The sequence below is a fragment of the Camelus bactrianus genome, chromosome 11, assembly GCF_048773025.1.
Source record: "Camelus bactrianus isolate YW-2024 breed Bactrian camel chromosome 11, ASM4877302v1, whole genome shotgun sequence".
NCBI classification, from domain to species: Eukaryota; Metazoa; Chordata; class Mammalia; order Artiodactyla; family Camelidae; genus Camelus; species Camelus bactrianus.
In genome coordinates, this window is record NC_133549.1 from 85,138,105 (window position 1) to 85,162,326 (window position 24,222).

Here is a 24,222-nt window from a genome sequence, read left to right on the forward strand (position 1 = left end):
GCCTAGCGGCCAGCGCGTTGGGCAGGCAGGCAGGCAGGCAGGCAGGCGACAGTTGGCAGTTGGTCCCAGCGGCCGGCGGCTCTGAAGCTCCGCATCTGCTTCGAGGCGGCGGCTGCAGCGGCGGCGGCGGCGCGGTCCCTCCGGGAGGCGCCGTGTGGGCAGAGCGGTGGCCGCGAAGCCTTGAGCCAGCGCGGAGGCGGTGGAGGCGGCGGCTGGCGCGGGACCGGAGCTTGTCTGCGGGCGGGTTTCGCCGCGGGGCCGCGCTCCAGCAACCTCATCGGCGAGGGCTCCTCCGGCGTGATGCGGTGAGTGTCCGCGGCCTCCTGCCCGGCCTCACGCCCGGCCTGGGCGGACGCGGCCGCGGCGTCGGCCGCCAACCCGCGACCGCGACCCCGAGCCAGGCCGGACCGCAGCCGGGCTGCCCCGCGGTCCGCGCGCCGGGGGTCTCGTGCGGGGCCGGGCCGCTCGGGCTGGGGCGTTACTCGCGGCGCTTGCCGGGCGGCCCTCTCTGGGCGCGCGGAGTGGGGGAGGGGCGCGGGGGGCGGCGGCCGGGAACTGGGGACCCCGGGACGTCGGGACGGGAACGGCCCCCAGCCCCAGGGTGCTCGCCTCGCGGCCTTCCCTTGCCGTCCCCATAGTGAAGCCGCGAATTACTTCAGGTACTTGAGGCGGCCTTGGTCTGGAAAGCGGTTCTCAGCGGCGGGTGTGCACAACCCTTAAATCATCCTCTTGTTCTCCACTTGCCTGCGTTTTTCGCGAACGGCTGTGGTTCAGCACCTTCCGTGGTGCCCGTGGTGCCCTCCTGCGCAGGCTTTCTAAAAGGCATGTAGTGGCACCAGTTTGGGTGTGGAATGTTTCAGTCTTGAAGTTTTGAATGACTTAGGCATGGTACTGTTCGCCTTTCAGGAAGGGTAAGTCAGCATCGCTCTTTTGATTTATTTAAGGAGTCTTAGGAGTTGGGCCTAGTTTGACTTTTTTCCCCTTTTACCCGGCATGAACTCTAGCATAAAGGCATCCAGAGGTTTTAGCACAATGACTGTGGACTTTTCCTCTTAATGCTCCGGTGGTCAGTGTGTATGCGGCCCTGATGGAGTTCTTGCAGAACCGCATGCAGTCTCCCTTGTCTGGCTCCAGATCCCTCAGAAGCGTTTCGGGGTCGGGGGTGACGGTGTCTTTTTGTTTGTTTGTGTTTGGGGTTTTTTTTTTATTAGAACCAACTCCAGTGGTATTTTGTGCTGACAGAGACTTGTGGAGGTGTGGGCTCCCTTACATCTAAAACCTTCATGTGAGCGTGTCTTTTGTGTTGAAGGAAGGAAGCGGACTATGAACACTTCGTGTCAGGTACTGTGCGAGGTACCTTGTCTCCTGTTACCTGAACAGCCACCTGCAGAGAGGGAAGGGCAGTGCTATCAGTCAGATGAGAAAGTATTTTGAGGTGAAGCCAGTTCCTAAGGTCACACAACTAGAGTCAGACTTGAGATTGTAGACTGTCATCCTGTTTCAGTTGCCAGAGCTCTTTTCATTACTCCCTGTTTTCTTTAATTAGTGTTATTAATAATTTAGAATTCTAGCATATTTTACTCTTAAAAGCAAATTTAGCTCAGAAACATATTCAAATTTGAATGGTCATTATTTTAGAAATACATAGAGGGAATGTTTTACCAAGTATGCTAGCTAGGTGCAAAGACTAAAATTCTTTTAAAAAACCTGAATATTTTCATTCTCTTCAGGAACAAAGTGCTTCACAGCACACAGTTGTGAAGATTCACGTGAAATCAGTGGGTTAGGAGCCATAAGAGGAATTAAATTAGGTCAGGCCTAAAAGAAACAAGGTCCTAGAAGGTAATGGAAAGACAGTACTGCCCACAGCATTGCTTATATGGTGTAGGTCTGATTGCTGTGCACCTGCGTGGGGTTGTCTGTGTCTGGCTTCACAAACCTTCATGCCGGGTGTTGATGTATGACTAGGAGTTTGCCTTGAGAAGTGCACTCCAGGTAGAGGAGAATGGACACACCAAGGCCCAGAAGTCTGAACATGACACCTCCGGTCAGGAAAACCAGGAGTTGTCTGGGAAGGGAGGGTGTGGGTGAGTGTCCTTGGGGAGAAAGCTGGAGTGGAGGCAGCTGGGGTAGGTGGGGCCGAGTTCTGAAGGACTTTGTTTTCTGAGGAGTTGGGACTTGATTTGGCAGGGGAAAGTCACTGAAGGATGCCCTTTTTCCGCTGGTTCCCTGTGAAATTTTGTGTTTCCCTGATTGTCTTTGACTTTCTACCTCTACCCACTGTTCGTGTCTCTTTCTACTTATTTAGGAGTGCTCAGTGAATGTGATTTTTATCCAGGCTCCAGGGACATTTTGATATGTTTGTGGGTTTTGTTTTGCTTTTTGTTGTTACATTGATTGGAGGTGTTATTGGCCTTCAGTGTGTATGTGGTGGAGGCGGACGTACGAAATGACCTGCATGCAGTTTGCACAGCACATTCAGTCCCTGCATCGAAGGAACATCCTGTTAAGATGCCAGTGATGTTTGTCTCCAGCCCATCCCGAAGAAGGGCTGGGCCCTAGTCAGGCCCTGCCTTCCTCTGTGGTTCATCTCCTCCATGAACTTGTCCTTATGACTTTCAGCTCTAGCACTTCCCCCATCCTTCCCTGGGACTTGCTATATTGGTACCACCTGTTTGAAAGGCAGGCCCAGCAGTGCTATAAATCATCTACAGAGGCTCCAGACCAGATTCCTAGTTGTGCTGGTTTGACTGTCAATTTGACTTTTAATGAAGGAGTCTCTTGTATGGTTTTTGGAGCTCAAGGATGTGAGGAGACCATCCTACATGAGCAACGGAAAATCCAGAGTTTCTGAATAGTTTTGAGTGCAAGTAAAATGCAAACAAAATTCATTTTGATATTAGCAACATCCCTAATAATGTGCTCCTGCTGGTTAGCTATAATTTATATGCCATTCTGTTGAATTTAATTTGTATGTTCTCAACTATTAATAAAAATATTTTTTATGAAAAGCATCCCAGTTGAGCTTTCCAGTAACTATGCATAGTTTATTACTCACCTTGCTCGCAATAATGTACCTACTAAAAACAAATGATTCCCCCAAAAGCATCTCGAGCTACCCCACCACGCCTCCAGCCTGCTCTGCCCGCCCACCTGCCTGGCCCTGAGATGCTCTTTCTTCCTTTTTACTTCTCTTTTCTCTTTCACTTCTCGGGGCTCCCATACACTGGAAAGCCAACAGGATAGATGTTCTCAATTTCTGGTGTACAGTGTAGTCCTTTAGTCATACATGAACATACAGATACTTGTTTTCATATTCTGTTTCATTAAACGTTACTGCAAGATGTTGAATATAGTTCCCTGTGCTATACAGTATAAACCTGTCGTTTATCTATTTTATATATTGTAGTTAGTGTCTGCAAATCTCAAACTCCATATTTATCCCTTCCCACTCCCTTCCTCTCTGATAATCATAAGTTTGTTTTCTCTGTCTGTGAGTGTGTTTCTGTTTTATAAATAAGTCCATATGTATCTTCTCCTTTAGATTCCATATTTAAGTGATATCGTATGGTATTTTTCTTTCGCTTTCTGGCTAACTTCACTTAGAATGACCGTCTCCAAGTCTATCCATGTTGTTGCAAATGGCATTATTTTATTCTTGTTTATGATTGAGTAGTATTCCATTGTATAAATATACCACAATTTATCCAGTCATCTGTTGATGGACATTTAGGTTGTTTCCATGTCTTGGCTATTATAAATTGTGCTGCTATGAACATTGGGGTATATGTATCTTTTCCCAATTAGAGTTTTCTCTGGGTATATGTGCAAGAGTGGGATTGCTGGATCATAGGGTAAGTCTATGTTTAGTTGTTTGAGGAATCTCCATACTGTTTTCCATAGTGGCTGCACCAAACTACATTCCCACCAACAGTGTAGGAGGGTTCCCTTATAGAAGGTACTGTTTCAGATGCAAATCTGTGTTGACACATGCAGCCGTGGGTGGGAAAGGAAGGAATAGTAACTGTGGGGCGCCTTTCCAAACTCATTAGCCCCTAAGGCCACAGCAAGATGGGTTGTCCTCCCTCAGTGGACAAGATGCTCCCACCCAGAAATCCCACAAATCCCACAGTGATGCTGTCATTCCCCTTTTACACACCTTTAACAGGCACCCCATGAGGTTCCTCTCAGCCAATTCCCCTTGTGTCCTTGGGATTAAGAGGGAGCTGCCTCCACCACTCCCCACATTGCAATAATCCCAGGAGACTAGAAGAGGCTCCCTCTACAATGGTGCAGAGAGGTAGGAAGCCCTGTCTCTCAGGCCAAGGACACCCAGAAAGGAAACCCTGGACTGTCGTCTGTCCTCCTCAGGGAAGCAGACTGAAGCTCCCCAAAGACAAGGGCTGTCTCCAGGCTCCATTCTAGAGAACTGGTTAGTGTCCAGAGAGCTGAAAGGCACAAAAACAGCTCTCCATCCCTAGTTTGCTCAGGGATGCAGATGATGAGGGAATGCCCCACAGGCCCGTGGCCAATCAGGCTCGAGGGAAAAGGACAATGCAGGGGTCCCTGAGGAAAGTGAGAGCTGCAGGCTGCCAGGAGCAGTCTGAGGACCCCGTGTCAATGCGGAGGAAGATCTAGTCAGCCACCTGTGGATCCATAGCTCCGGGGAACTCCTCATCCTCTTTCTCAGGACCCGTCTCTGTAGAGCAGTGCAGACAGGAATAAGACTACAGTGGTCTGAGATCATTCCCAAACAAAACTACCATTATTCACATTTTACATACAGCCCCCCAAGGTGCTGCTCCCACCCACAGCCACCCAGACCCACCTCCCCTACCCTCTAACTCCCCACCACCCCACCCCACCCTGGCCCTGATGGTCCCCCCTCCTTCCCTGCCCTTCCTCCCTGATCCCCACATCAGCTGGGGTCAGCACTGAATGAGGAGGAGCCCCTAAGGTCCCCTGGGGTCCCCCTAAGGGGCTGGTAATGGAGGGTTGGCACGCTGTTCCCTGCTGGCTGCAGTGCCTGTTTCTCCTTCTCCTACTCTCTGTGCCAAACAGGTCACACCTTCTCTTTTTTTTTTGCCTGTGAGGGGTGAAGCAGCCCCAGAGTCAAGACTGGCCTCCCAGAGATCCCGAGGTCAGTCTTGGGCAGGGACAGCTTCTCAGAAGACACTGGGCCTCCACTGGAGCCCACATCCTAGACTTGGCAGCTGGTGGAGGAGCTGGGCTGAGGCCAGTTGTCTGAGGGGAGGGGGCCTGGGGAGCCCCTGAACCTCCAGGGCAAATTTCAAGGGCCCTGGGGAAGAGCTCTGGGACATCTCCCAGGGCCACTGGCTGTACTGAGAGGCCAAGAGAAAGGCCAGGCTGGGGAGCTTCTCCTTGTCCTCACTGAACCCATCCCGTGGCCCTGGGGCCTCTTTAATAGGAGACCTCTCTCTGAGAACTGAGGCATCCCCGGGTCCCAGGCTCTGTGCAGTGTGCTTTTTACCCTGGGGAGGAGAGAGGGGCTGTCCAGTCTGGAATGGAGGGAAATCGTGATGTCCTGGAGAGATAATAAAGCGTTTGGTCCTGAATAGGCCACTCTGTGTTTGGTAGTACCTTAGACATTCCTTGAAATCAATGTCTGGTGGGCTGTCTTCATCACTGACCCCTAGCTGGGGGCCTTGATCATGCGTCTGGGCATCTTGGCCAATGTCAGACTCATGAGTACTTGAGTCCAAATGGGGTGCACTGTGACTGGTGGGTGCCCGCACACCCAACTCCTGCTTCAAGGGCCAGGAGTCATTTCTGCACCAGCTGGTAGGAGGAAGGTGGACAGTGACTGGCCTCGCATGTACAGGTGAGGGGAGGAGGAGGTCTGGGCAGTGGGATGATGGCACTGGGGAGCAAGAGGCAGATGTCTCCAGGACTCCAGTCAAAGTACAGACACTAGAGCTCTTCTGCTGTCCTCCTGGGCCTTACTCCCAGCTGTGTGTCCTTCCTTTCCCTCTGGGCCCCCGTCTTCTCCTTCCTATGGCCCTGCATTGCATCCAGTCCCTGGCAGGCCCTCCACAGTGCCAGGCCTACCAGGCAGGGGAGGGATGAACAGAGCCATGTGGGCCTCCTGTTCTGTGGTCCCATCCCTCCGCCATCTGTCCTAGGTCTTTGCCTCCCTTGGTTACCTGGGTGTCCCTTGCCTTCCTTCTTCTACCTGGGGTCCATCCCTCCCTTGTCTCCCTGAGTGTCCCTCCCTCCTCTGGCTCACCTCTTCACAGGTGAGTCCTTCTTCCCTTCCAACTCCTCAGCTAGGACCAAGAGATCCAGCTGTGGTTCTGGGGAAAGCAAGTCATTGAGGGTGAATGACTGCCTTCACCTAAGATGGAAAGAAGAGGCTGTGAGTATTCTTGGCCTGGAGTAAATTTGTGAGCCATAAATACCTGGAGGGAAAGTGCAAAACAGAGCCCCATCCCATTGTCCTCCACAAGGTGGCACGCTTTAAACCACTGAGGCAGTTGGCTACACACACACACACACACACACACACCCCTCAGGGACAAGGTTCAGAGCTTAAGTCCCAAAGGCCTGGGCAGAACCCCAATCCTGGTGCTGAGAGTGCCAGTCCCTGGAATCTTGCAGCCCCCAGGCTCCAGGCCCAGCCCACCTTGGTAACGAAGTCTTCGTGGGAGCACAGTTTGTCATTGTAGCTCAGGAGATCCAATCCGTGTAGGTCCCATTCTATTCTCGGTTCAGTTCATTTCTGTCCTCTTGGAATTCTGCATCAAGCTCCCCAGTGGCTGAGGGGACAGGCCCCACCAGCTCCTCCATGGTGTCCACATACTCTCACAGCTTCAGGGGGAATCTCCTTAGGTGCCATGGTCTCCGAGGGACACTGGGATCTGTGTAGTTGTGGGCAGGTGGGCTGGGCCCTGGGGCCACCCTTCCTGGGCACACACCCTGGGGCAGAGTGGAGGAGGAAATAATGTAAGGGGCTCCTGCGTCCAGCTCCTGACCATGCAGTGCACGTGTTGGTACAGACAGTGTTTGTATGACATGGACGTGAGTGTGGCTGGAGTCAAGACCACCCGCATCTTCACCTGCAGTGATGGGGGTTGACGAGGGAGAGGTAAGAGGGAGCTTCTAAGAGAGTCACGTGTTAGGGAGTTAAGTGGGAACCTTGAGGAAGGGAAGTCAGGAAGTGGGGAACTCCAATTCTCCAAGTGTCTCCCCATCCTGCCCACTTCCCAGGCAGACTTTATGTGGGGTCCTTAGACAGGGAGGTGGAAGTGAAGTTACAAAACTGACCAAGTCAATACCCCAGAGTGACAAAGGGCAGCTGAGACCCCTCTTGGTGGCTGCTGAGGTTGAAAGACCAGTGAGCCCCATGAGGGAAAAGGACTGATGTGGGGACGGTGGCCATCCCTAAGCCCCTGTTACCTTTGCACTCAGCTCCAGTGGGCACATGGGTACCTGGCTGGGGGCCCACTTTAGGGGCTGGGGGTGCCTGAGGTTCCACTTCGGTGGGGCTGGAGGAGGCAGTCCCTGCACCCCTTTATCCACTGCCCCTGCTGAATCCGCATCTCCTCCTTTGCCTCAAACTCCCTGAACCTGAGGGGTGAGGGAGGCACAGGCCATGCTGAGAAAAAGCCCTGACTTCTGGAGCCCACCAAAGGAGAAGAGATGGAGAAATCAGAAGAGGTTGTGCTGGGGACAGTCAATGCCTCTGAGGTGCAGTGGGGAGCTGCTCCTGTGGCAGATACCAGATCTTGGGACACACCTGCCTCCCCAGCAATGGGCAGTGTTCAGTAGCATAGACCAAGGTCACTGAATTGAAACAGGCCTGCATGGTAGGCCCACAGAGGAGACCAGGATGGTGTCACATTGACTGTCCTGAGAGCACTACCTGGATGTGATTTCTTGTGTGACAGTGTGACTCCTGGGAGAACAGAAGCCCTGGAGGGCAGGGCTGTTGTCTGCTGGATGCATTAAATGATGGTTTTTCCTAGAAAAGGGCAGGTCCTTAGTGGACCTTCCTATTAGTCTGAGGAATGAATGAGCCCAACCAACCCCATCACACAGATCTGAGTGGGCGTGGGACCCCACTTCTCCCTCCCACGGATCCCTGCTCCCACTCTCCTAGGCCAAGGACAGGGACAGCTAATGGCATCAGAAGTTCCCTTTGAAATGGGAAAACAGTTCAACCCATGGCCAAAGTCCCAGTGACACAGGAGGCAGAGGCTTCCTCATGGGCAGGAGGACAATGACCAATTAGCCCCAAAACAGCCCCTCCAGTTGAGCTTACCAGGGGCTGGGTCCCCAGAAAGCACTTTCCATGAAGGACCCACTCTGTCCCTACCTTCCTAGGGCCTGATCCTCTCTTGACCCCAATGTGCAGAGGAAAAAACTGAGGCTCAGAGAGGTAGAGTGACAATCCCACATGTGACTGCTAGTAGGTGGCTGAATTACCAATGTCCCATGAGGATAGAGTGCTCACCTTTGGAACAGAAGGTCCAGCACCTGCGGGGCGGTGGTGAAACTTCTATACTTGCCCAGGAATGTGTGCAAGTAGGAGGGGTTGCCGCCCAGGACAGTAGGTACCAGGCTTGCCACCAGCTTCTGCAGCCTGTGTCGCTGGAGGGTCCACACCCTGTAGGTCTCATCCCTGCTCCCTAACGGTCCATCTACCCCCTGGGGTGGAAAGAGGACAGATATGAGTCAGAGGCAGCACAGGGGACCACCAGGGAGTTGGGAATGGGGCTCAGACCGAATCCTCAAGCCTCAAGGTCTTGTGCCTGAGGTGGAATATGGGAGCCCTGAGCAGATTCAAGGTTCTCGATCACCATTACAAGGGGCAGTGGGTGATGATTAAATGCATTAATGTCTCAGATCATTGTGTCAGCATCGCAGTGCCAGCACCTCCCTGCATGAACTACGTCATCTCTGTGACTGCTATCACAGCATCCCATTGTAGAGATGAGAACACAGAGGCTGATCCTGGGGTGGGAGGAATCAGGATTGTCAGGCCTATGTGGCCACGTGGGGATGGAGGAAAAACAGGACAATTTAGAAAAATGCAGAAACACCCTTGACTGAAAATGAACTGAAATTCTGTCAAAGTCTTTTTCTGAGATTCTGACTCATATGTGGGCATTGACTTTGCATCTGGCCAAGGCAGGGCCTGGACTGTGAGGGCGGGTGGGAGAGATGGGGCATCAGATTCCTTTGGCAGCAGGTCTCTAAGAGGGAGCCCAGGGGAGGAGCAGGGCAGCTCTGGGACCCGGGGCTTCTGAGGATGGAGTCTCGTCACTCGCACTCACCCAGAGCCCATCCTGGACTCTGTTGGTGTTGTGGGGCACCTGCCCCTCCTACAGGGAGATGGAGCAGGGGGCTCCATGGGCCAGATCCTGTCCCATGTCCTGTGTGGAGTCCTGCAAATACAGTGCCCAGCAGCCATGCAGAAACCTCAGAGCCCTGTCTGATCATCTTGACTGGTTCTCAGACCCATAATGCATCTCCTGTCCTGACACACACACACCACTGTCTGCAGAGATCTCCATGAGGGACAAAAAGGTGACACCCTGAGGGCCTTGGATTCCCAGTGGCACAGATAAGAGACCCCTCAGGAGTCCTCTTTCCCCCCTGCCAGCCCAGTGCTCAGGTGTGGCCATGACAAGACCACCAGTTTACCACGTGTTCAACAACCTATTCCTACCCAGTGGAGACACCTCCCCTCAAGTCCCCCTACTCCGAGGTGGAGATGAGGGGAAGTGGGCCTGCCCAGGGAGGGCTCCCAGAGGAGACTGGACCAGGACTGGCCTGCTCCAGGGCACCCTGTGTTACCTTAGGTGACCTCTCATAATAGATGACAGACATTGGGGTTAACGGTTCAACCAACGCCTACAGACTCTCACTCCAGGGTTTTCTGGAGGAGAAGCAACGGGAGTTTGGGAAACAGAAAAAGAACATGATTCTGTGTAAACTGTCTCCAGCCAAGTGAGCTGGCTCTGGGGCCATCACTAGAATGTGGGTGCCTGGTAACCAGTTTCTATTTCTGTTGGTGTCTGTTGTCAAGGAAGTGACATCATTTCGTGGGGTCCACTTCCTGGAACCCCCTCCTCAGACAATACCTCCACTCGCAGCCCACTGGGGTGCTGTCTGCTCACCTGCTTCTCCACGCAAACCTACATCTTCAACAGTTACAGCAGCCCTGCCCTCTCCACGGCTCCCGGGGATGGTCTGTGTGCAGCTGTGAGGAGATGACCTGGCTTCCAGACTCAACAACTCATTCTTACCTGTTCTCCATCTTGGATTTATCCTGGTGTTTCTCCAGGATAGTCTCCCCATCTGCACAGTAGAGGTGATTCTAGCTCGCACTAGGGATGTCCTCAGCACATGTGGGATAAGACCTGAAAAGTGTGAGAGTCATGACACTTGTAGGTGATGCCTCCAATCCCCTTTTTTTTGTCTTATTACCACCCTTAACATCTGTTCCTCTCCTGATCCCACCATATAGTTCTTATTTAATGTCAATGTGCACGTGTGTCTATGTGTTTGTGTTTTTGTGTGTGTGATTTTGCACACGTGTAAGCCAGTGCTCAGTCTCCGTGTAGCCAGCAGAAAACTGCCCTCACATGGGAGGGTTGGGCAAGAGCTTCCTGAGGTCTGAGGGTTTCTGATTTCCAAAGCAAACGTAATGAATGTGGTTCAAGCCTTGGCCAGCAGGTCAGAGCACCATGACTCCAGGCCATACAGGTAGCAGGGGCTGGAGCTGGGATCACAGACTCACACAGTCAGATTCCACTGTCCACACTCAGAACCACAGTGTTGGGGGCAGGGAGACTGTCCCCTTCATGGGCACACAGCCTGGCAGAGTAATCTTCTTTGGCTGGACACGCAGTCTTCCAGGGACAGATGGTCAGTTGAAGGGTTGCTGTCACCAGAGATATTTGACAGTCTCATTTGGTGTTCCCTCTATGTTCCCATCCTCACATGCCTCTCCCAAGTTCCGACTCCAGTATGAACAGTCACTTTCCCCAGGAACAATAGGATTTTTATCCACTGGAGTAAGAAGACCCTCAGCCTCAGTGGAGTTTCCTTGAGAATCATTTTCTCCCAGTAATTTCATGAGGAACGTGTATCAGATTTGATCTAGTCTTGTAAGTGTCTCAGGTTCAGTTGGCCCCAAGCTGCCCTCTGGAACTGTCTTCCCACCACTCCCCGATCCTTGCAGCAGCTCCATCTCCCCACCTGCTCAAAGCAGAACCTGGGGCTCTGTCTGCTCCCTTTCTGCCTCACCCCACATGCAGTCAGCTCCTCCCCTGTCCCTGGGTCCCCACTCCAAATGCATTCATCACCTCTCTGTATCCCCCTCCCACTCCTGTCCAGGCCACCACTGACACTGTCCTGGATTCATGCTCTTTGCTTCCCTTTCTCACTCCCTCTGATCCAAGGGAGGGATGTTTAGAAGACAGATCTGTTCCTGTCACTCTGCTAACACACAGGGGACCTCTCAGAGGCACTTTCAGGAAATGTCCAGATCCTCGGCCAGACCTGAAGGCCTTCCTCCTGCCAGCAGCCCACCTGGCCTTGCTCCCCTCAGTCCAGCCGCACTGGCCTATGTCCGTTCTTCCAAGGACCATCCCCTGCCCACCCTGCAAAAGCCTCAGGCTGGGAGCCCACTGAGCTCTTTACCTGGATGACTCCTCCTTCAGGTTTACCTCAAATGCTGGAGGATGGTCTGCCCTGGCCCTCAGTGCCTGCCTCAGGGCTCTTTCCATCATCCAGAGAGTCATCGTTGCAGCCTTCTGGGCCCCAGGGTTTGCCTGCAGAATTTGCAGGAGCCTGGGATCCTGAGCAACCTCCCAGTGCCTAGCCCTGTGACTCCTCCTGCCACTCGCTTACAGGTGAGCCCAGAGGGCTCTGCCACCCACTCTCAGCCTGGGTTAAGAGGCCTTGCAGACCTCTCGAGACCCTCCTCCCTGCTGGTTTTCCAAGAGGAATTGAAAGGAGGAGAAAGCCAGAGCCGTGTGTGGGGCTTTCAGATCCTGACCTGTTCATCACAAGCCCTGCTCCTTTTCCAGTTTCCTTGGTTGGTCTTTCAGGGCTCAGTGCTCAGATTCACCTGGGTGCCAATCCCCACTTCTTTTGTTTTAATATGTGGCTGGTACAAGTCACCTTTATTTTTTTCTTCAGTATGCCTGGGACTATTCCAGGCACTGGGAATACTGCAGTGAATGAAACCTATAAAGAGCCTGCCAGCTTGGAGCTTAACCGTCCAGCATGGGGAGAATAATCATTTATATGTTTACATCTCTCTTGGATCTGGACCCCTCCCCTCTCCCTCCAACTGCTACCCCATCTCTCCTTCCCTTTAAAGGAAACACCGTCAGAGGGTTGTCTAGACTCTGCTCCAACTGCTCTGATGAAATTATCTGTTTGTGAGAAGAGCTTTCTGGGTAGAACAAATAGCAAGTGGACAGGGGTGTTCACGGGATTCCAATAGTCCAGGGTGCTGGGGTGGGTGGGAGGGCAGCAGGGATGAGTCCTGGGGGGAAACCCTAGAGAGAGGTGTGCTTCTCCTCTGAGGAGCCCCAGTGTTCAAAGCAGCACTACTTGTAAAAACCAAGATGTGGAAGCAACCTAAGTATCACCCAACAGATGAAAGCTTTAAATGTATATATATTTTATAGATATATATACACATTATATATGTATATATAATGTATATACATATAATGGAACACTACTCAGGCATAAAAATAGAATGGAATTTTGCCATTTGATACAATATGGATGAAACTTGAGGATAGGATGCTTAGTGAAACAAGTCAGACAGAGACAAATACTGTATGTTGTCAGTTATATATGGAGTCTAAAAAATAAGGGAAAGGAGTACATATAACAAAACAGAAACAGACTCACTGATACAGACAAGAAACTAGTTGTTACTGATGAGAAGAGGGTGGGGAGGGGCAAGACATGGGTAAAGGATAAGAGACACAAACTACTATGAGTAAAATAAACAGGCTGTGTGTGGTTAGGAATGCTTACATGTATGTTTTAAAGTTAAACAAGCCCCAGTTCTGCCCTGAAGATGTTGATGGATGCTGGAGGGGATACAGCTACCTTTGTAAAATAGGTGCCAAGCTTTCTAGCAGCTCAAAGGAAACAGCTCCTCAGGCCTCCTGGAGGAGGTGGATGTGTGACCAACTGTACAATTCTTTTAAGAAAGTGGGCTGTTTGGAGTTTTTATATTTTCTAGATTTAATTTTGTTAACTTTGTTTTCCAGAAAATTATTCATATGGCCTAATATGGCCATTATATACGTATGAAGTTGTTCATTACATTTTTCATAATACTTTTTTCCCACACTATTTTTTGTCTTGTAATAAACTTTTTTTAATTGCTAGACAAGGTTCATCTATTTTCAATTAGAAAAAATAATACTTTTCTTTTCCAAAACCAACATTTATTTGTGTCCATCACACACAGTGTTTGCTTTCCAACTATTTTAGGTTTTCTATATTAAATTCCTCCCCCATTTCCAATGTTTGAAATTTTATTTTCAATTCCTTGTTGAATGTATGCTTTGTATAATTTCAAATTTGCTAAATAAACAAAAAAAGTTAATCTTCACTGAAAAAATGAAAGCACGGCTGCCATAAAGGGAAACAGACACCAGAAATGAAGTTACAGTGAGTGACAGAGAGAAGAATAAATTTTCAGCATCAGGAAGACAAAGACAATCAAAAACAAATCAAAGAGAAAAGCAATTCCATACAAAGAATTAAAAATATGTGGAAAAACTGACAAAGGGCATATCAGAAAGCTCACATCTGAGGAACTGCAATGCTTAGTGAATCTCAAAAGACATCCCTGAATTCACCTAGTCCTAAGAAAAAGAACCTTTCTAATGACTTCCAATCACACCACTACATTTACATAAATATTAAAAACTCATAACATGCTTTACCTGGCATGAAAGACACCTTTTTTCACAACAGAAACCAGCAAATACCCTTCAAGGTGAAGCACAAAGCACAGCTCCTTGTGCTTCTTCTAAAAGAGACAGAAGGAGCCTGACTGGATCTTGCAACAGTGTGGTTCTCAGGGAGAGCCACTTCCCCCATTGGCTTACCTTTCTCCCAGCTACTTTAAGGATACAAGATGCTGGGGTCTTTGAAATCTCCTTCAAGGAGAGACCGCTGACAAACCCTAGTTCCGTGGTAGTTAATGATCCTGTACTTGTGGGAAACACTGAAAAATCAAAGATCTGTTTTTCCCTGGCTGTTGTTGGTAATAGCTTCATTTGGCTTCACCTGCTGATGGTTTGGTGGCGATCAGGGAAGGCCCCTTCTCAGCTACCACTCACTTTATACCAGTGTTTCCTGACTTCCTTGAGCACGAGAATCCCTGGGGCCCTTGTTGAAAGCACAATCACCTGGTGCTTCCTGGAGGACTCAGCAGCAGGACCAGGAGTGTGGACTTTACATGGCACCAGGGGCTTCTTAACAGCAGCAAAGATGTAAACAAATCATTCAGACTCTGCAAATTGTGTATCTCATAAGCAGTTAATATCCAGAATATGTAAAGAACTCATACAACTGAACAGCAAGCAAACAAGTACTCTGATTGAAAACTGGGCAGAAGATCTGAATAAACATTTTTCCAAAGAAGATATACAGTTGGCCAATAAGTAGATGAAAAAGATGCACAGCATCACTAATCATCAGGGAAGTGCTCATCAAAACCACGATGAGATATCACCTCACGTCTGTTAGAATGGCTATGATCAGGAAAAAAAAAAAAAGGAAGAAATAAATAACAAATGTTAGAGAAGATGTTAAGAAGAAGGAACCCTTGTGCATTGTTGGTAGGAATGTAATTTGGGGCAGTCACTGTGGAAAACAGTATGGCATTTCCTCAAAAAATTAAAACTAGAACTACCATGTGACCCAGCAATCCCACTTCTGGTATTTGAGGAAAAGGAAAACACTAACTGGAAAAGATATATGCACCCCTATGCTGACTGCAGCGTTATTTACAATAGCCAAGATACGGAGAAAAGCCAAGTGTCTAACGATGATGAATGGATGAAGAAATTGTGGTATAGAGTCAGAGGATGGCCGCAGCCACAGCAGGTGGATCCCCAGGCCCATCCCACAGCCCCGCCAGCGCCCTACTGCCTGCCAGCCCCTCCGCAGGTGCTGCTGAGGCACAGGGACTCTTGGCACCACCAGGCCATGGTCCTTTTCCTGAACAACATCTCCCTAAATGGGTGTCCCTCAACCTGGGCCCAGGAGGCGAGAAGCCCCCACCCCCACCACTGCCACCGACAGATGCCCACGAGCCCCATGCAACACCACCTGGACTGCCCTTTGGCCTGCCTTTGCCCAATATCATGAGCAGGGCCTAGGCCCCCCCAGGGCCTGCTCGGCCCTGCACCTGCCCCCATTAGTGTGGGCCTTGGCTGGGGCCTAGGCCTCAATGGGCAGCACCAGAGAAGGCGCATCGCCTCCCAGCACTGTTCCCTCATGTTTCTGAAAGACACAGTGGGACGTACCTTGGTTCAGTGGACAATGCACATATCTGGGTCCCTGAGACACAAAGTCCTGAAGAAGACTCACTTCATCAAGAACATGAGACAGTATGATACCGAGAGCAGTGGGATCATGCTGATTTGTGCCAAATGGTCCCTGCATGTGGCCTTCTTGGTCCTGCCCTACGGAGAAGGCTGGTGGGTCAGTGACCTGCAGGGGAACAACCAGAAGCAGAGGCATCCGTCTGGCAACATTTTCGTGTCTTCTGAGATGGCCTTTCAGTTGGAAGGTGTGGAGCTGGGGGCAGGTGGAAAGGTTGTGTCCTACACCAAGTTCCTGTACCCCACAAAGCCCTGGTCACACTTAAGCCGGACAGCCATGGCCCATGGCCTCTGCCCTGGCCCAGTGTCCCCACTAGTCTGCCAAGGTCGAGATGCAAAATGGCCCCCACCAGGGTGACAGCAGCTGGCCTAGAATTATGGGCCAACATGTGGGATGCCCTTGAGTACCACCCTGACCTCCTGGACAACCCTCAGTGGCCCTGCGGCAAGCACAAACACATCCTCATTTTTGCATCCTACAGGACCATGGTGACAGAGTATGTGAAGCCCTCCAACCTTAAGGAGGACATCAACGAGAATTTCCAGAAGTTCCCACACCTCAAGCTGACAGTTAGTAAAATCAGAAGTTTAAAATGAGAGTGTGGCCTGGAGCCCCTGACGGTGTCCATGGCCTACATGTACTTCAAGAAGCTGGTCCTTCAGGGCAAGTGTAACAGGCAGACCTGCCAGCTGTGCGCAGGCACCTGTGTGCTGCTGGCGACTGAAATCGGCAGCGATCTGCACAGGAATGTTGGGAAGCAGCTCATTGACAAGTTAGAAGGGAGGATTCAATTCAAGAGATCAAACCTCATTGGGTTTGAGTTCACCATGCTCATGGCCTTGGAACTTGCTCTGTACCTTCCCGAGAGCCAGGTGTTGCCTCATTACCGACTTCTCATGCAGCAGTTCTAGCCTGGCCCTCCTGAGCCTGGCACCCTGGCACCCCAGGGCTGCGGCATGCACGTGGGCCCAGAGGTGGCTTCTGGCCCTGTGGTGTAGGCCGCCAGCCTCCCTGGCTGGTGCTGCTCTTCCTTCCCACCCTTGCTTCTTGGGGGACTCTGCTTTCACTCCAAAGCACACCACACTGCCACGGCATTTCTGAGCAACTTCCTGAGTTCTCCCAGGAACAAAATGTGGGGGTTTGTTACTGTTTCTTTTCTTCCTGTGCCTGAGACTGGTCTGGCACCAGGACTTTGTGACACATGGTGTTGAATCTGGACTTTGCAGCATCTTTTTCTTTCTTGGCGTCCCCTGGCCTTTTGCAGACTGTTGCAGCCACTGCACTAGCATCTCAAAGGAGATCTGTGTTTCCAGATCTTCCTCAACCCACTGAATTGCTGAGTTAACCTGTTGAAGCATCAATCTTGGCTAGTTCGGTGGGTGTAGAAAGTGCCCATTGGGAAACACCCACCCCAGCCCCGCCACATCGGCCTGGCTACTTCCCAGCCCAGACCCTGGGGCTTGTCAACCTCCCTCCCCGCATCCCACAGGCAGAGCTCTGATATCAGCCTCAGCCAATGAGAGCAGGCTCCGGTTTGTCTTTATCTCACCTTTTACTCTGGACCTGTTCTTCTGAGAATGGGATCACTGTGAAATCCCAATACCCCGAGTGTCACACCCCTCAACCTTGCCCACCCCATGCAGGGGCCCACCCTTCATCTTTCACCAGGAAAACCCCTCTTGCCCATGACACTTGAGACCTTCGGGTTGATGGCTCTGCCAGCTCTTGATTTTCCTAAGGAATATTGTCGAGAAAACAGGTTATTTATTGTCATTTAGGATGTGGGTCTGTGTTTTGGTTTTTTTTTAAGTAAACAAAAACTGGTTAAATTAGGTCTGCTGAAGCTGTGACTTGAACCACACTTGACCCTTGAGCAGGGAGGAGACTGACCTCACAGCCCTGCCTCCCCAAAGGGCTGGTGCCCATGCCTTCCCCTCTCCCCCACCCCCCCCCAGGCAGGAAGGAGAAGCACCTTGGCCAGTGCAGCCCACCCTAAGTGGACCCTGAGGGCGGGTCAGTGCCCACACGTGAGCTCCTCTGCACCATCTCTGCTACTGGCCCCACGAGAAATACCGAAGACCGACGACGGAAGTTTCTCCCTTCATGGGTCAGCTGCTCTAAAAAAGGACCATGTTGGCTGGGCCATTAAGTTGCTTCCCCACAACTGTCCTATCATCCTGTCAGTGGAGGGGCCCCAGGACAGCCCGCCCTACGTGCCATCCATGTGGACTGGTGCTTTTGCAGCAGGGAGATGCTAGCCTGCATCACTGCACTCAACCTCCAGCAACTCAGCCTAGACCCCAGAAGAGGTGCAGGGGGCCACCTGCAGACCCACTCCCACCCTGTTAGCAGCTGCTCCTCCTTCCTCAGTCTCTCAATTCCTGGGGGACTGCAGGATAGAGCATGAAGCCCAAATCTATATTCCACCCTTATTGAGGATTGCCTCTTCCTTACCTCCCCAAGATGGCCCACCAAACCCCGACATGCACCAAGAGGGGATTGGAGGATGAAGCTGCTAGGCCCCAGGCAATTCTTCTGGAAAGTGACCTGTCCTGCCACCACAGCATCTCGAGTCTTGGTGGCACTCCTATTACAAGCACTGCAAGGGACTGACTTCCAAAACCTATGTCCTGGTTTACACTTACCCTTGCGGGACACACCTTGGGAATTTCTATACAAATATTAGAATGGCTGATATAATAATTTAAGTTTGAATGTTTATGTAGTGAGATTTAGTCATTTACCAAACCTGTCTGTAACCTTCCCCTTAGTGCGTCCTTTTTTTAAACTATGCAACAGCTGCCACCATGTGGTACTCCAGCAAAGTGAGTATTTAAGGCAAACTTCAGCCGAAACCCTCTCCCTCTAGAGCCAGCCCAGCTGTCCATGCATCCAAGGGCCTGGTGCTACACCCTCAGCCCCCAGCAGGCACTGTGGATTTAAATGTTGAAAGCCGGCTGTTGGACCTCAATGTCAAGTTGTGTCACGGATCTGTTCACAAATAGTGATGTATTTATCCTTTCAGTTTGGTTTTGCAACATGAAAAAAAATTGTGGTATAGATATACAATGGAATCTTATTCAGTCAAATGAAAAAGAAATCTTACCACGTGACACCATGGAAGGAACTTTAGGACATTATGATCAGTGAAATAACCTAGACAGAGAGAGCAAATACTACATGATCTCACTTGCACGTGGATTCATAAAAACACAAGCAAAAAAAAAAAAAAAAGTAAAGTAACAAAGAAACCAAATCCAAGCTCATAGACACAGAGAGGAGATTGGTGGTTGCCGGAGGCAGAAGGTGGCTGGGGTGAAATGAGTGATGGTGAAAAGGTCCTAACTTCCAGTTATAATATAAATAAGTCATGGAGATTTAAGGAACATAAATACTATATTGTATATTTGAAAGTTGCTAAGAGAGGAGACCTTCAAAATTCTACAAAAGATTTTTGGATCTATGTACAGTGACAGATATCATATAGACTTTTAATAGGGAAGAATGAATCTGACTTCATATTGGATCTGTTTCTTTCACTTTAACTGTGTATTCTGTTGCTTTTGCTATAAGGTAATCACTAAGGGGAAGTGGCCTATAGCCTGAAAAATAAAACAAGCCTGAATTCAAACTCAGGTAGGATGGTTCTTTGCAGCACTAGTCCAGCATCTTTTGGGTCTGCTGGCTTTCTGAAAAAGACGCTATTCCTTGTCCCAACAACTCATCTCTTGATTTATTGGCATGATGTGCAGTGAACAGTACAAGCCTGGACTCCATAGCAGACTTATTGTGGTGATTATGTCACAATATATGCAAATAACAGTGGGAAATGGGTGAGTGCAGGTCTGACAGTCACAACTGTGTAAATCAACAATCAGGGGTTAGTAAGAACACTTACCATGACTAATGAGAAGGCACAAGCCTCTGTGGTTCAGTGTTGTGTCCTGGCCATCACTGGCCTCCCTACCAGGGCTCAGGAAGCCTGAGCTGAAGTTGGAAGTGCATAAAAATGCTTATATACCAGTCGTTCATATCCATCTGTGTAAGAAGAATTGCACACCATGAACAAGTGGGAATTATTCCTGGAATGCAGGATGGCTGCAACCTAGGAAAATGCATCAGTGCAATATACTACACTAACAGTGTGAGGAGAAAAACAGGATCATCTCAATTAATGCAGAGAAAGAAATTGAATAGATTCACCTCCATCTTCTCAATTTCATGTAAACATGAGAGAATTTTGTGTAAATTCATGTAAACAGATGAGAAATTTAAAGGGTAATATTCACACAAGTTTTTAAACATATATCTAGCCCACCTGGATAATAGCAGTTTTAGAAGGATCACACCATTATATATTGCATTGTAACACAAATTCCTTCTGTTCCTCTTGCTGTGTGTCAGGTGTTTTAGAGCATCATCAGACAAAGGGCAAAATTCAGTAGGGATGATCATTGCAAAGGAAAACATATTTGCTTTATGCCATTGAGTTTAACATTGATTGTCCAAGGAAAACCAACCATTATGATAGTCATGCAGAGCTGTGTTTCTCCATGTGGTTATTGATTGTAAACTCAGTCCCATCATGAAACTTTAGGTCCATAGGATCTCATATTATGACATTGGATCCCTGAGGGAGTCAGAGGTGTCTCCTGAGACCTAGTGTGGAGAGCCACATAGTAGGATAATCAAGGAGGCTGAAGTGAGCTGAGACGTGAGAGCAGATGGTGAGATGTGATGTGGGAGACCACTGGGATCAGGTGGGTCCTGGCTGAGAGGTGCTATGGAAGGTCTTCAGATGTAAAGGGCCTGGCAGGTGAGGAAGGTGTCTATTTATGATGACCTCCTATTGGAACAGCTCCAGGAGAGTCTCCATTTCAAATACATTCCCAAACCTGTCACATCTTGCTTCCCAAAAGTCTTCATTCAGCAATGCGAGCATGTCTTCTTGGCCAAGTGCTTGGCTAGAGACCTGTAAAATACTCAAAACCAAGGAATAGACTCTGCTTCGAGGTGGCTGAGCTGTTGTAGGTAGAGGACCAGGTAATTAAAATCAAAACCTGTCCCTCTCCCACATTTCATATGATCACTGTTCTTTATTCTGATCCTTTAGGATACACAGGATTTTAGCAGAGCTCCCCAGGGGAAAGCAGACCCAGTGCTCTGGGGATAGGAGAGAGTGTGGACCCAGCTTGGCTGTGCTGAGCAGGAGACCTTTCCCTTTGAGTGACTCCCACTGAGACCTACTTCCCCTCTTCAATTGTCTCCTAGGGATTCTGGGGTGATCCCGCTGTCCTGTGAGCAAACCACTTGCTACCCAAATCTACATCACACACACAAAAGACAAGGTGATTTAAAGTATCTTTACTACATTATACTGATTGTCAAAGTATTTTATTTGAATAGATATTTACAGACAGTTGGAGGGAGAGAGGAAGGGACAGAGTTGGACACAGATAGGGGCTGGACACAGAATAACACAAGTCTGTGTATCCCAAGGGACAACTTCCACTCAGTGGCCAACTTCTGTTTGTGAATTAGAGTGTATTGAGCTTAGACCTGAAACGAGATTGAAGAAAAAAACCAAACCTCTATAGCTTAAAGAAATCCTCACTCTCTAAAACATGTTCTGAGGAGGGCTAAATTGGGAAGGAGCACTTTGGAATGGAACAGTGTTTCTCAGAAGCAGTGACACCCCTCCCTCTGGTGGCCATATGGGGAATGGCATGTGAGCTGCTGGCTCCATGGATGTCGGACAAACAGGCAACATTCACACAAACACAACATCAGTCTTACTGCTGGACAAAAACCAATCCTCTAAGATCAAAATTTGGGGTTGCCTTCTAAGTCCTTGTCTTGATCATGACATGACCGGCCACTTACCAAGGGTGGGGTCTCAGGGAGTGTTGATGGAGGCCCTGAGCTGGGCCCTGGGTCCACAGCAGACAAGAGAGAGGAGGTCGCTGCCTCACAGGATCTGCAGGGAGAGGGTGGGAATGCGCTGTGGTCACTTGTCCACATCCAGCCCTGTGTGGTTGGTGCAGAGAAGTTAGTATATCCAAACAAAGACACGTATGACACTTTGGTGTTTATATTAACAATAAAACCTAAAAGCAAATTAGAAGTCTATCACACAGCATATTTATTTCAATTCATCTAAATTTATGTAGAACTTGAAAAAAATGAGATTACCATATATTACCAGGCACTTTTCCACTCCACATGAGTCATTACCGTATCCATTGAAAACTTTAGAAAACATGAATTTCAAAGCTGCATAATGTTCCTTCTGATCCCTTGTCATTAAGGGACCTGCTTCTATTGCTCCTGCTGCCAGCTTCTTCCACAACCATGTCTAGTTTGTCTCTGATAGTGGAGCCCAATCCTGTCATCCCCAGGCAGTTTCTAAATCTAGGATCACTCCCTGAACTTCCCGAGCACGATCCCTGTTCTTTTCTCCTAGGAGGGCAGGCATCTCCCACCATGTCTTCTCTCTTTCTGTGGATTCAGAGCTTCTCCCAGACCAGGAAGCTCTTCAATCAGTTCTCAGGCTGCTTTCTGCTCAGTGCTTGACGTATAGTAAATACTCAGTAAAGATTTGGCAACAATAAATCTAAATGAGTTGCACACTACTTCTGATGTCATCCTAAAATCAGAATTAAATACTGGAAAAGAATCAGATGTCTTGAAGCAAAAGAACTAGTTTATTGTTTGCAAGGTTTGCAAACCAGAAACAAAAGCCTTGGCTTATAACTGAAAGTATGTATCCAGGGGGTTAATGGGTTGAAGGATTTTTAAAAGCAAAACCTCAGAATATATAGGTGAGAGATTTGTAAGAGGATTGGAAAGCCCTGGCAGCCTGACTGCAGGTCCTCACGGTTGGACCGCAAGTTTTCTATGATTGGCTGACGTGGAAGCAGCTCCTTAGCGGTTTTACCAGGTGGGACCCTTAGCAGAATCAGAGGTCCTCAGAGCTTTTGTTTGTGGTTTTCTAAGACCTCGGGAGTATGTTACTGAAGCCCAGTTCTGTCATGAGCTATATAGTATCTCAAGCTTCCAAAACCTCCAAGTGGCCAATAGACGTCTGGGGCTCTGTACTCGAGGTGTTTTCTGGAGGTGAACTTGGTTCTGCGGTCAGATTTTGATGTGCTCATTTCTGGCCACATCCTACAAACCCACACAGAGCCTGTGCTCCTGAGTATCATGGGAGAGGCTCAGCCCAGGCAGCCCATCCCCTGGGTCCTCTGATCTCTGCTTCACCTGCTCCCAGTTTACTCATGTGCTTCTGTCTTTCCTCCTCCAGGGAGAGTTCAGAATTTCTTCCCTGTGAGGACCTATGCTATTCTGTGCATTGGGGGCTCAATCTCTAAGCAGAGAAGAGAGGGGTCGCTGACCGTGGCCTCACTCAGTTACCTCAGACCATGGCATCCCCTGACCTTATTTTGATGGACATCATGGCTCCTCCTTCCTCCTCATTTGTGGTTTTGAGCAAAAAGCAGAGCTCCTTCCCCTGCAGAACCTGAATGACATGTCCTAGGGGCTGTACCAGGGGCACAGCAGTGGGTGTCTGCTGGGGGAGCCTGAGGGGTGCTAGGCCCTGTGAGCACCTCCCAGGCATGCTGGCCTGACTCTCTGACCTTCCTGCAGCTTCTCAGGCACCTGGTATGTTTTAAGACTCTTTCTGCTCATATGAGCTCAAGTGGGTGCTGCTTTTGCAATTTGAAATTCGCCTGGATGGAACACATGCAGAGCCCTGCCTTTTTTATTTATGTATTTAGTTTTATTGAAATACAGTCAGTTACAATGTGTCAATTTCTGGTGTACAGCACAATGTCCCAGTCATGTGTATATGTACATATATTCATTTTCATAACGATTATAAGAAGATATTGAACGTAGTTCCCTGTGCTATACAGAAGAAATTTTTTTAAATCTATTTTTTATCTAATGACTAACATTTGTAAATCTCAAACTCCCAAATTTAACCCTTCCCACCTCCTTTCCCCAGTAAGCATAAGATTGTTTACAATATCTGCAAGTCTGTTTTTGTTTTGTAGATGAGTTCATAGTGTCATTTCCTCTCTCTCCTTTTTTTAGATTCCACATATGAGTGACACCATATGGTATTTTTCTTTCTCTTTCTGGCTTACTTCACTTAGAATGACAGTCTCTAGGTCCATCCATGTTGCTGCAAATGGCAATATTTTATTCTGTCTTATGCTTGAGCAGTATTCCGTTGTATAAATATACCACAGCTTCTTTATCCACTCATGTGTCCATGTACATTTAGGTTGCTTCCGTGGCTTGGAGTGCATGCATCTTTTCGAATTAGAGTTCCCTCTGGATATATTGTGGGATTGCTAGATCATACAGTAAGTCTATTTTTAGGGTGTTTTTTTTTTTTTGAGGAATTTCCATGTAGTTTTCCATAATTGCTGCCCCAAACTACATTCCCACCAGCAGTGTAGGAGGATTCTAGGGATCTGCATGTAACTTGATGACATGCCTTATTTTTAATTTAAAAATTTTTAAAATTTAAACCAAAACACACTGATAATCAGTGTCCTCATACGTTAGTCAGCCAGACACAACAGGCCACAA

General features: G+C 49.1%; 1 pseudogene; it reads left to right on the top strand.

Moving 5' to 3' along the window:
- The first annotated feature begins 311 nt into the window (after positions 1-311).
- Positions 312-24,222, top strand: LOC141579216 (CDK5 and ABL1 enzyme substrate 2-like; annotated as a pseudogene).